Genomic DNA, 13,517 nt, shown 5'->3' on the forward strand with positions numbered 1-13,517 from the left:
TCTTATAGGAAGGTCTAGGAGCTCTGAAAATGAACGTGCGCGTCTTTCACTCTTCCCGAGGGACTTAGAAGAATTTTGTGATATTTTTTATTAAATGGTGTATAAGGGTATATATATAAATATATTTTATGCACTGTATATGAGCTGGCGATTTCTAAGTCTGTGGTTCCGAGAGGGGGTAACCAGGCTCACTAATAAAGGTCAAGCCACTTGGCTGCCAGAATGCCCTGCTTCAGCACAGACCAGAAAGGCATTGTGATAAGCGTATCCCCGGTATAGTCAGGGGTTAATGGGAGTCGTCCCCGTCCCCCCAGTATACGGCCAGAACCATGGACCCGGTACTTGTGGTTCGGACTGTCTCCAACCAGCCATAATGTTGTGAGAGTGAAATTATGTCTAAGTCCAGCTTTGGTACATTAGAAGCAACTCTGAAACTTAACCTAAGCGTTTTTCGAAGCTACTTTTTGGCTAACTTCTTATACAGTAGGAAGGTCTAGGAGCTCTGAAAATGAACGTGCGCGTCTTTCACTCTTCCCGAGGGACTTAGAAGAATTTTGTGATATTTTTTATTAAATGGTGTATAAGGGTATATATATAAATATATTTTATGCACTGTATATGAGCTGGCGATTTCTAAGTCTGTGGTTCCGAGAGGGGGTGACCAGGCTCACTAATAAAGGTCAAGCCACTTGGCTGCCAGAATGCCCTGCTTCAGCACAGACCAGAAAGGCATTGTGATAAGCGTATCCCCGGTATAGTCAGGGGTTAATGGGAGTCGTCCCCGTCCCCCCAGTATACGGCCAGAACCATGGACCCGGTACTTGTGGTTCGGACTCTCTCCAACCAGCCATAATGTTGTGAGAGTGAAATTATGTCTAAGTCCAGCTTTGGTACATTAGAAGCAACTCTGAAACTTAACCTAAGCGTTTTTCGAAGCTACTTTTTGGCTAACTTCTTATAGGAAGGTCTAGGAGCTCTGAAAATGAACGTGCGCGTCTTTCTCTCTTCCCGAGGGACTTAGAAGAATTTTGTGATATTTTTTATTAAAATGGTGTATAAGGGTATATATATAAATATATTTTATGCACTGTATATGAGCTGGCGATTTCTAAGTCTGTGGTTCCGAGAGGGGGTAACCAGGCTCACTAATAAAGGTCAAGCCACTTGGCTGCCAGAATGCCCTGCTTCAGCACAGACCAGAAAGGCATTGTGATAAGCGTATCCCCGGTATAGTCAGGGGTTAATGGGAGTCGTCCCCGTCCCCCCAGTATACGGCCAGAACCATGGACCCGGTACTTGTGGTTCGGACTGTCTCCAACCAGCCATAATGTTGTGAGAGTGAAATTATGTCTAAGTCCAGCTTTGGTACATTAGAAGCAACTCTGAAACTTAACCTAAGCGTTTTTCGAAGCTACTTTTTGGCTAACTTCTTATAGGAAGGTCTAGGAGCTCTGAAAATGAACGTGCGCGTCTTTCACTCTTCCCGAGGGACTTAGAAGAATTTTGTGATATTTTTTATTAAATGGTGTATAAGGGTATATATATAAATATATTTTATGCACTGTATATGAGCTGGCGATTTCTAAGTCTGTGGTTCCGAGAGGGGGTGACCAGGCTCACTAATAAAGGTCAAGCCACTTGGCTGCCAGAATGCCCTGCTTCAGCACAGACCAGAAAGGCATTGTGATAAGCGTATCCCCGGTATAGTCAGGGGTTAATGGGAGTCGTCCCCGTCCCCCCAGTATACGGCCAGAACCATGGACCCGGTACTTGTGGTTCGGACTCTCTCCAACCAGCCATAATGTTGTGAGAGTGAAATTATGTCTAAGTCCAGCTTTGGTACATTAGAAGCAACTCTGAAACTTAACCTAAGCGTTTTTCGAAGCTACTTTTTGGCTAACTTCTTATAGGAAGGTCTAGGAGCTCTGAAAATGAACGTGCGCGTCTTTCTCTCTTCCCGAGGGACTTAGAAGAATTTTGTGATATTTTTTATTAAAATGGTGTATAAGGGTATATATATAAATATATTTTATGCACTGTATATGAGCTGGCGATTTCTAAGTCTGTGGTTCCGAGAGGGGGTAACCAGGCTCACTAATAAAGGTCAAGCCACTTGGCTGCCAGAATGCCCTGCTTCAGCACAGACCAGAAAGGCATTGTGATAAGCGTATCCCCGGTATAGTCAGGGGTTAATGGGAGTCGTCCCCGTCCCCCCAGTATACGGCCAGAACCATGGACCCGGTACTTGTGGTTCGGACTCTCTCCAACCAGCCATAATGTTGTGAGAGTGAAATTATGTCTAAGTCCAGCTTTGGTACATTAGAAGCAACTCTGAAACTTAACCTAAGCGTTTTTCGAAGCTACTTTTTGGCTAACTTCTTATAGGAAGGTCTAGGAGCACTGAAAATGAACGTGCGCGTCTTTCACTCTTCCCGAGGGACTTAGAAGAAATTTGTGATATTTTTTATTAAAATGGTGTATAAGGGTATATATATAAATATATTTTATGCACTGTATATGAGCTGGCGATTTCTAAGTCTGTGGTTCCGAGAGGGGGTAACCAGGCTCACTAATAAAGGTCAAGCCACTTGGCTGCCAGAATGCCCTGCTTCAGCACAGACCAGAAAGGCATTGTGATAAGCGTATCCCCGGTATAGTCAGGGGTTAATGGGAGTCGTCCCCGTCCCCCCAGTATACGGCCAGAACCATGGACCCGGTACTTGTGGTTCGGACTCTCTCCAACCAGCCATAATGTTGTGAGAGTGAAATTATGTCTAAGTCCAGCTTTGGTACATTAGAAGCAACTCTGAAACTTAACCTAAGCGTTTTTCGAAGCTACTTTTTGGCTAACTTCTTATAGGAAGGTCTAGGAGCTCTGAAAATGAACGTGCGCGTCTTTCACTCTTCCCGAGGGACTTAGAAGAATTTTGTGATATTTTTTATTAAATGGTGTATAAGGGTATATATATAAATATATTTTATGCACTGTATATGAGCTGGCGATTTCTAAGTCTGTGGTTCCGAGAGGGTGTAACCAGGCTCACTAATAAAGGTCAAGCCACTTGGCTGCCAGAATGCCCTGCTTCAGCACAGACCAGAAAGGCATTGTGATAAGCGTATCCCCGGTATAGTCAGGGGTTAATGGGAGTCGTCCCCGTCCCCCCAGTATACGGCCAGAACCATGGACCCGGTACTTGTGGTTCGGACTGTCTCCAACCAGCCATAATGTTGTGAGAGTGAAATTATGTCTAAGTCCAGCTTTGGTACATTAGAAGCAACTCTGAAACTTAACCTAAGCGTTTTTCGAAGCTACTTTTTGGCTAACTTCTTATAGGAAGGTCTAGGAGCTCTGAAAATGAACGTGCGCGTCTTTCACTCTTCCCGAGGGACTTAGAAGAATTTTGTGATATTTTTTATTAAATGGTGTATAAGGGTATATATATAAATATATTTTATGCACTGTATATGAGCTGGCGATTTCTAAGTCTGTGGTTCCGAGAGGGGGTAACCAGGCTCACTAATAAAGGTCAAGCCACTTGGCTGCCAGAATGCCCTGCTTCAGCACAGACCAGAAAGGCATTGTGATAAGCGTATCCCCGGTATAGTCAGGGGTTAATGGGAGTCGTCCCCGTCCCCCCAGTATACGGCCAGAACCATGGACCCGGTACTTGTGGTTCGGACTGTCTCCAACCAGCCATAATGTTGTGAGAGTGAAATTATGTCTAAGTCCAGCTTTGGTACATTAGAAGCAACTCTGAAACTTAACCTAAGCGTTTTTCGAAGCTACTTTTTGGCTAACTTCTTATAGGAAGGTCTAGGAGCTCTGAAAATGAACGTGCGCGTCTTTCACTCTTCCCGAGGGACTTAGAAGAATTTTGTGATATTTTTTATTAAATGGTGTATAAGGGTATATATATAAATATATTTTATGCACTGTATATGAGCTGGCGATTTCTAAGTCTGTGGTTCCGAGAGGGTGTAACCAGGCTCACTAATAAAGGTCAAGCCACTTGGCTGCCAGAATGCCCTGCTTCAGCACAGACCAGAAAGGCATTGTGATAAGTGTATCCCCGGTATAGTCAGGGGTTAATGGGAGTCGTCCCCGTCCCCCCAGTATACGGCCAGAACCATGGACCCGGTACTTGTGGTTCGGACTCTCTCCAACCAGCCATAATGTTGTGAGAGTGAAATTATGTCTAAGTCCAGCTTTGGTACATTAGAAGCAACTCTGAAACTTAACCTAAGCGTTTTTCGAAACTACTTTTTGGCTAACTTCTTATAGGAAGGTCTAGGAGATCTGAAAATGAACGTGCGCGTCATTCACTCTTCCCGAGGGACTTAGAAGAATTTTGTGATATTTTTTATTAAAATGGTGTATAAGGGTATATATAAATATTTTTTATGCACTGTATATGAGCTGGCGATTTCTAAGTCTGTGGTTCCGAGAGGGGGTAACCAGGCTCACTAATAAAGGTCAAGCCACTTGGCTGCCAGAATGCCCTGCTTCAGCACAGACCAGAAAGGCATTGTGATAAGCGTATCACCGGTATAGTCAGGGGTTAATGGGAGTCGTTCCCGTCCCCCCAGTATACGGCCAGAACCATGGACCCGGTACTTGTGGTTCGGACTCTCTCCAACCAGCCATAATGTTGTGAGAGTGAAATTATGTCTAAGTCCAGCTTTGGTACATTAGAAGCAACTCTGAAACTTAACCTAAGCGTTTTTCGAAGCTACTTTTTGGCTAACTTCTTATAGGAAGGTCTAGGAGCTCTGAAAATGAACGTGCGCGTCTTCCACTCTTCCCGAGGGACTTAGAAGAAATTTGTGATATTTTTTATTAAAATGGTGTATAAGGGTATATATATATAAATATATTTTATGCACTGTATATGAGCTGGCGATTTCTAAGTCTGTGGTTCCGAGAGGGGGTAACCAGGCTCACTAATAAAGGTCAAGCCACTTGGCTGCCAGAATGCCCTGCTTCAGCACAGACCAGAAAGGCATTGTGATAAGCGTATCCCCGGTATAGTCAGGGGTTAATGGGAGTCGTCCCCGTCCCCCCAGTATACGGCCAGAACCATGGACCCGGTACTTGTGGTTCGGACTGTCTCCAACCAGCCATAATGTTGTGAGAGTGAAATTATGTCTAAGTCCAGCTTTGGTACATTAGAAGCAACTCTGAAACTTAACCTAAGCGTTTTTCGAAGCTACTTTTTGGCTAACTTCTTATAGGAAGGTCTAGGAGCTCTGAAAATGAACGTGCGCGTCTTTCACTCTTCCCGAGGGACTTAGAAGAATTTTGTGATATTTTTTATTAAATGGTGTATAAGGGTATATATATAAATATATTTTATGCACTGTATATGAGCTGGCGATTTCTAAGTCTGTGGTTCCGAGAGGGGGTAACCAGGCTCACTAATAAAGGTCAAGCCACTTGGCTGCCAGAATGCCCTGCTTCAGCACAGACCAGAAAGGCATTGTGATAAGCGTATCCCCGGTATAGTCAGGGGTTAATGGGAGTCGTCCCCGTCCCCCCAGTATACGGCCAGAACCATGGACCCGGTACTTGTGGTTCGGACTGTCTCCAACCAGAATAATGTTGTGAGAGTGAAATTATGTCTAAGTCCAGCTTTGGTACATTAGAAGCAACTCTGAAACTTAACCTAAGCGTTTTTCGAAGCTACTTTTTGGCTAACTTCTTATAGGAAGGTCTAGGAGCTCTGAAAATGAACGTGCGCGTCTTTCACTCTTCCCGAGGGACTTAGAAGAATTTTGTGATATTTTTTATTAAATGGTGTATAAGGGTATATATATAAATATATTTTATGCACTGTATATGAGCTGGCGATTTCTAAGTCTGTGGTTCCGAGAGGGTGTAACCAGGCTCACTAATAAAGGTCAAGCCACTTGGCTGCCAGAATGCCCTGCTTCAGCACAGACCAGAAAGGCATTGTGATAAGCGTATCCCCGGTATAGTCAGGGGTTAATGGGAGTCGTCCCCATCCCCCCAGTATACGGCCAGAACCATGGACCCGGTACTTGTGGTTCGGACTCTCTCCAACCAGCCATAATGTTGTGAGAGTGAAATTATGTCTAAGTCCAGCTTTGGTACATTAGAAGCAACTCTGAAACTTAACCTAAGCGTTTTTCGAAGCTACTTTTTGGCTAACTTCTTATAGGAAGGTCTAGGAGCTCTGAAAATGAACGTGCGCGTCTTTCACTCTTCCCTAGGGACTTAGAAGAAATTTGTGATATTTTTTATTAAAATGGTGTATAAGGGTATATATATAAATATATTTTATGCACTGTATATGAGCTGGCGATTTCTAAGTCTGTGGTTCCGAGAGGGGGTAACCAGGCTCACTAATAAAGGTCAAGCCACTTGGCTGCCAGAATGCCCTGCTTCAGCACAGACCAGAAAGGCATTGTGATAAGCGTATCCCCGGTATAGTCAGGGGTTAATGGGAGTCGTCCCCGTCCCCCCAGTATACGGCCAGAACCATGGACCCGGTACTTGTGGTTCGGACTCTCTCCAACCAGCCATAATGTTGTGAGAGTGAAATTATGTCTAAGTCCAGCTTTGGTACATTAGAAGCAACTCTGAAACTTAACCTAAGCGTTTTTCGAAGCTACTTTTTGGCTAACTTCTTATAGGAAGGTCTAGGAGCTCTGAAAATGAACGTGCGCGTCTTTCACTCTTCCCTAGGGACTTAGAAGAAATTTGTGATATTTTTTATTAAAATGGTGTATAAGGGTATATATATAAATATATTTTATGCACTGTATATGAGCTGGCGATTTCTAAGTCTGTGGTTCCGAGAGGGGGTAACCAGGCTCACTAATAAAGGTCAAGCCACTTGGCTGCCAGAATGCCCTGCTTCAGCACAGACCAGAAAGGCATTGTGATAAGCGTATCCCCGGTATAGTCAGGGGTTAATGGGAGTCGTCCCCGTCCCCCCAGTATACGGCCAGAACCATGGACCCGGTACTTGTGGTTCGGACTGTCTCCAACCAGCCATAATGTTGTGAGAGTGAAATTATGTCTAAGTCCAGCTTTGGTACATTAGAAGCAACTCTGAAACTTAACCTAAGCGTTTTTCGAAGCTACTTTTTGGCTAACTTCTTATAGGAAGTTCTAGGAGCTCTGAAAATGAACGTGCGCGTCTTTCACTCTTCCCGAGGGACTTAGAAGAATTTTGTGATATTTTTTATTAAATGGTGTATAAGGGTATATATATATAAATATATTTTATGCACTGTATATGAGCTGGCGATTTCTAAGTCTGTGGTTCCGAGAGGGGGTAACCAGGCTCACTAATAAAGGTCAAGCCACTTGGCTGCCAGAATGCCGTGCTTCAGCACAGACCAGAAAGGCATTGTGATAAGCGTATCCCCGGTATAGTCAGGGGTTAATGGGAGTCGTCCCCGTCCCCCCAGTATACGGCCAGAACCATGGACCCGGTACTTGTGGTTCGGACTGTCTCCAACCAGCCATAATGTTGTGAGAGTGAAATTATGTCTAAGTCCAGCTTTGGTACATTAGAAGCAACTCTGAAACTTAACCTAAGCGTTTTTCGAAGCTACTTTTTGGCTAACTTCTTATAGGAAGGTCTAGGAGCACTGAAAATGAACGTGCGCGTCTTTCACTCTTCCCGAGGGACTTAGAAGAATTTTGTGATATTTTTTATTAAAATGGTGTATAAGGGTATATATATAAATATATTTTATGCACTGTATATGAGCTGGCGATTTCTAAGTCTGTGGTTCCGAGAGGGGGTAACCAGGCTCACTAATAAAGGTCAAGCCACTTGGCTGCCAGAATGCCGTGCTTCAGCACAGACCAGAAAGGCATTGTGATAAGCATATCCCCGGTATAGTCAGGGGTTAATGGGAGTCGTTGTGACCATAATGGGAATATACATAGCGCTTCCTTCACAGGAAATAATACATGTGACATAACGGGAATGTAGTAAGTATGTGGGTTTGGCTGGGATTATCCTACATCCTGCAGGGATATAATAACTGGGAAAACGCTATATTTGATACCGCCACGTTGTGGGATGAGCGAGTAAACATTGCATGTCATTTCCCAGAATCCCTTGCTGCAGTGGGAGCACTGTATGCTACTGTACTGTAGGTGATAATGGTTGAAATATATATATATATATATAGATATATAGATATATATCTATATATATATATATATATATATATATATATATATATATATATATATACATACACATCAACCAGTACAATAATTTAAAAGGGGGGAATTAAAATGGTTGAAGTGGATAATGACAAGTATATACCGATCCAAAAAAACAACTCCTGAGCATGTATGTACTGCTTACATGGATGTACTATTAGCATGTACAGTGTTGTTTGTTACTGCAGTTACCAATTTATTTCCATTTTAAATATTTAATTTCTCTGAAATGGTGCAAGCAAATTGTATGAAAAGTTGCAAACGAATACATGAATGTTTTGTATCCAGAGTCAGGGGGATGAGATGAGATGGGGTCATGTTCATACAGTATTTGAACTGTACATTACTAAAAGAAGGCTTTTTTTCTATGCAGATACAGTATAGTGTTTCAAACACATGCTATACACACGTACACACACATACACATACACACACACACACACACACGAGGTAATGTAAAGATGTGGGTGAACAGAGCGAAAAAGATTGTACTAGAAACGCTTATTAACATCAAAGGAATGGGCCTAAAGCAAAAGTTTGAACAGCAGCAGCAGCTGCAGTACACCTGATATCTATGGATGGGACAGATACCCCCTGCAGACGCACGCACGCACGCACACACACACACAGGGAGGGGTGCTGTTTCATGCTCTATCTCCCTCCCTCCCACTGTCTCAGGTGCAGAAAGTTTTCAAGGGAGAGAGGAAAGGAAGAGGAAAATGGAAGCTGAGGAGAGCTGGTCCTGTCCCTCTTGTTGGTAAAGAGGGGGCATCCAGAAAGAGGTAAGGAGATAGTTTTATTTTAATTCAAGAAGGAGTGCCTGGTGGCGAAGCTGGTGTGCTCTGTCACACTACAGACCCCTCCCTGTGTGCGTGCGTGCGTGCGTGCGTCTGCAGGGGGTATCTGTCCCATCCATAGATATCAGGGGTACTGCAGCTGCTGCTGTTCAAACTTTTGCTTTAGGCCCATTCCTTTGATGTTAATAAGCGTTTCTAGTACAATCTTTTTCGCTCTGTTCACCCACATCTTTACATTACCTCGTGTGTGTGTGTGTGTGTGTGTGTATGTGTATGTGTGTGTATGTGTGTGTACGTGTGTATAGCATGTGTTTGAAACACTATACTGTATCTGCATAGAAAAAAAGCCTTCTTTTAGTAATGTACAGTTCAAATACTGTATGAACATGACCCCATCTCATCTCATCCCCCTGACTCTGGATACAAAACATTCATGTATTCGTTTGCAACTTTTCATACAATTTGCTTGCACCATTTCAGAGAAATTAAATATTTAAAATGGAAATAAATTGGTAACTGCAGTAACAAACAACACTGTACATGCTAATAGTACATCCATGTAAGCAGTACATACATGCTCAGGAGTTGTTTTTTTGGATCGGTATATACTTGTCATTATCCACTTCAACCATTTTAATTCCCCCCTTTTAAATTATTGTACTGGTTGATGTGTATGTATATATATATATATCTATATATATATATATATATATATATATATATATATAGATATATATATATATATATATATATATATATATTTCTACCATTATCACCTACAGTACAGTAGCATACAGTGCTCCCACTGCAGCAAGGGATTCTGGGAAATGACATGCAATGTTTACTCGCTCATCCCACAACGTGGCGGTATCAAATATAGCGTTTTCCCAGTTATTATATCCCTGCAGGATGTAGGATAATCCCAGCCAAACCCACATACTTACTACATTCCCGTTATGTCACATGTATTATTTCCTGTGAAGGAAGCGCTATGTATATTCCCATTATGGTCACAAATTGGACGATACTGTATTTCCATTATGTCTCCTATTATTTTCCCATGATATCTCATAGAATACTGTCATCCAAAACCACATCATTATTGAATGATTGAAAATGATGCCTCCGTTTTATGTCAAGATTGTCTTGACACTTAGACCCCCAAGATTTCAATAGCGCCTCACTTAAAAGATGACATTATTTTTGATTCAAATGAACTTTTATGGTGCAGAAGCCGCATGGTGCCTGTGCCTACAGTGTATGTATTTGTCAGTGTGTCTCTATCTGCATTTCTGTCTCTTGCTGGCCGCCAGCCTGTGTGATGATGTCAGCCTGTCTGTGATGTAAGAGAGACATTGTGATATCATCACATACTGTAGGCAGGATGGCAGGTGTAAAGCTTCTAAAAGAGAGAGGGAGGGAGAGAGGGAGAGGAGAGAGAGGGAGAAAGAGGGAGAGAGAGAGCAAGCAGCTCCTCCCTCCCATGCAAATGACTGGAGGCAGAGGAGTAGAGGGACAGAAGCCTGTGCTGCTTGTAATGGGACAGGATTTGGGGTGCTGTTTCATGCTCTATCTCCCTCCCTCCCACTGTCTCAGGTGCAGAAAGTTTTCAAGGGAGAGAGGAAAGGAAGAGGAAAATGGAAGCTGAGGAGAGCTGGTCCTGTCCCTCTTGTTGGTAAAGAGGGGGCATCCAGAAAGAGGTAAGGAGATAGTTTTATTTTAATTCAAGAAGGAGTGCCTGGTGGCGAAGCTGGTGTGCTCTGTCACACTACAGACCCCTCCCTGTGTGTGTGTGTGCGTGCGTGCGTGCGTGCGTCTGCAGGGGGTATCTGTCCCATCCATAGATATCAGGGGTACTGCAGCTGCTGCTGTTCAAACTTTTGCTTTAGGCCCATTCCTTTGATGTTAATAAGCGTTTCTAGTACAATCTTTTTCGCTCTGTTCACCCACATCTTTACATTACCTCGTGTGTGTGTGTGTGTGTGTGTATGTGTATGTGTGTGTACGTGTGTATAGCATGTGTTTGAAACACTATACTGTACTGTATCTGCATAGAAAAAAAGCCTTCTTTTAGTAATGTACAGTTCAAATACTGTATGAACATGACCCCATCTCATCTCATCCCCCTGACTCTGGATACAAAACATTCATGTATTCGTTTGCAACTTTTCATACAATTTGCTTGCACCATTTCAGAGAAATTAAATATTTAAAATGGAAATAAATTGGTAACTGCAGTAACAAACAACACTGTACATGCTAATAGTACATCCATGTAAGCAGTACATACATGCTCAGGAGTTGTTTTTTTGGATCGGTATATACTTGTCATTATCCACTTCAACCATTTTAATTCCCCCCTTTTAAATTATTGTACTGGTTGATGTGTATGTATATATATATATATATATATATATATATATATATATATATATATATATAGATATATATCTATATATCTATATATATATATATATATATATATATTTCAACCATTATCACCTACAGTACAGTAGCATACAGTGCTCCCACTGCAGCAAGGGATTCTGGGAAATGACATGCAATGTTTACTCGCTCATCCCACAACGTGGCGGTATCAAATATAGCGTTTTCCCAGTTATTATATCCCTGCAGGATGTAGGATAATCCCAGCCAAACCCACATACTTACTACATTCCCGTTATGTCACATGTATTATTTCCTGTGAAGGAAGCGCTATGTATATTCCCATTATGGTCACAAATTGGACGATACTGTATTTCCATTATGTCTCCTATTATTTTCCCATGATATCTCATAGAATACTGTCATCCAAAACCACATCATTATTGAATGATTGAAAATGATGCCTCCGTTTTATGTCAAGATTGTCTTGACACTTAGACCCCCAAGATTTCAATAGCGCCTCACTTAAAAGATGACATTATTTTTGATTCAAATGAACTTTTATGGTGCAGAAGCCGCATGGTGCCTGTGCCTACAGTGTATGTATTTGTCAGTGTGTCTCTATCTGCATTTCTGTCTCTTGCTGGCCTCCAGCCTGTGTGATGATGTCAGCCTGTCTGTGATGTAAGAGAGACATTGTGATATCATCACATACTGTAGGCAGGATGGCAGGTGTAAAGCTTCTAAAAGAGAGAGGGAGGGAGAGAGGGAGAGGAGAGAGAGGGAGAAAGAGGGAGAGAGAGAGCAAGCAGCTCCTCCCTCCCATGCAAATGACTGGAGGCAGAGGAGTAGAGGGACAGAAGCCTGTGCTGCTTGTAATGGGACAGGATTTGGGGTGCTGTTTCATGCTCTATCTCCCTCCCTCCCACTGTCTCAGGTGCAGAAAGTTTTCAAGGGAGAGAGGAAAGGAAGAGGAAAATGGAAGCTGAGGAGAGCTGGTCCTGTCCCTCTTGTTGGTAAAGAGGGGGCATCCAGAAAGAGGTAAGGAGATAGTTTTATTTTAATTCAAGAAGGAGTGCCTGGTGGCGAAGCTGGTGTGCTCTGTCACACTACAGACCCCTCCCTGTGTGCGTGCGTGCGTGCGTGCGTGCGTCTGCAGGGGGTATCTGTCCCATCCATAGATATCAGGGGTACTGCAGCTGCTGCTGCTGTTCAAACTTTTGCTTTAGGCCCATTCCTTTGATGTTAATAAGCGTTTCTAGTACAATCTTTTTCGCTCTGTTCACCCACATCTTTACATTACCTCGTGTGTGTGTGTGTGTGTGTATGTGTGTGTACGTGTGTATAGCATGTGTTTGAAACACTATACTGTACTGTATCTGCATAGAAAAAAAGCCTTCTTTTAGTAATGTACAGTTCAAATACTGTATGAACATGACCCCATCTCATCTCATCCCCCTGACTCTGGATACAAAACATTCATGTATTCGTTTGCAACTTTTCATACAATTTGCTTGCACCATTTCAGAGAAATTAAATATTTAAAATGGAAATAAATTGGTAACTGCAGTAACAAACAACACTGTACATGCTAATAGTACATCCATGTAAGCAGTACATACATGCTCAGGAGTTGTTTTTTTGGATCGGTATATACTTGTCATTATCCACTTCAACCATTTTAATTCCCCCCTTTTAAATTATTGTACTGGTTGATGTGTATGTATATATATATATATATAGATATATATATATATATATATAGATATGTAGAGGTATCAGTACCGTGTTAGCCGAGCTTCAATAATCAAAAAAATAAATAGATGATACCGTTCTGTGGCTAACGAAATGCTTTTATTTGTGCGAGCTTTCGAGATACACTGATCTCTTCTTCCGGCGATGTTACAATGAATGAAGCAAAAGGTAAACTTAAAAACAGTGTCTCTTGGAATGTTATCTGTGCTGTTCCTTCCCCTGGTGTGGATGTGTTTTATGGCTAGAGGTGTCAAAAGGTTACTGTGAAAGCAAGTTAAGAAAGAGTGTGTATGTGTATCAGTGTGAATAAAAATGAATGGAGAGACCACAGTGTATACAGTGCTTTACACAAGGTGTGTGTGGAGTGGGAC

Source organism: Ascaphus truei, unplaced genomic scaffold, assembly GCF_040206685.1.
Source record: "Ascaphus truei isolate aAscTru1 unplaced genomic scaffold, aAscTru1.hap1 HAP1_SCAFFOLD_289, whole genome shotgun sequence".
Classification (NCBI taxonomy): Eukaryota; Metazoa; Chordata; class Amphibia; order Anura; family Ascaphidae; genus Ascaphus; species Ascaphus truei.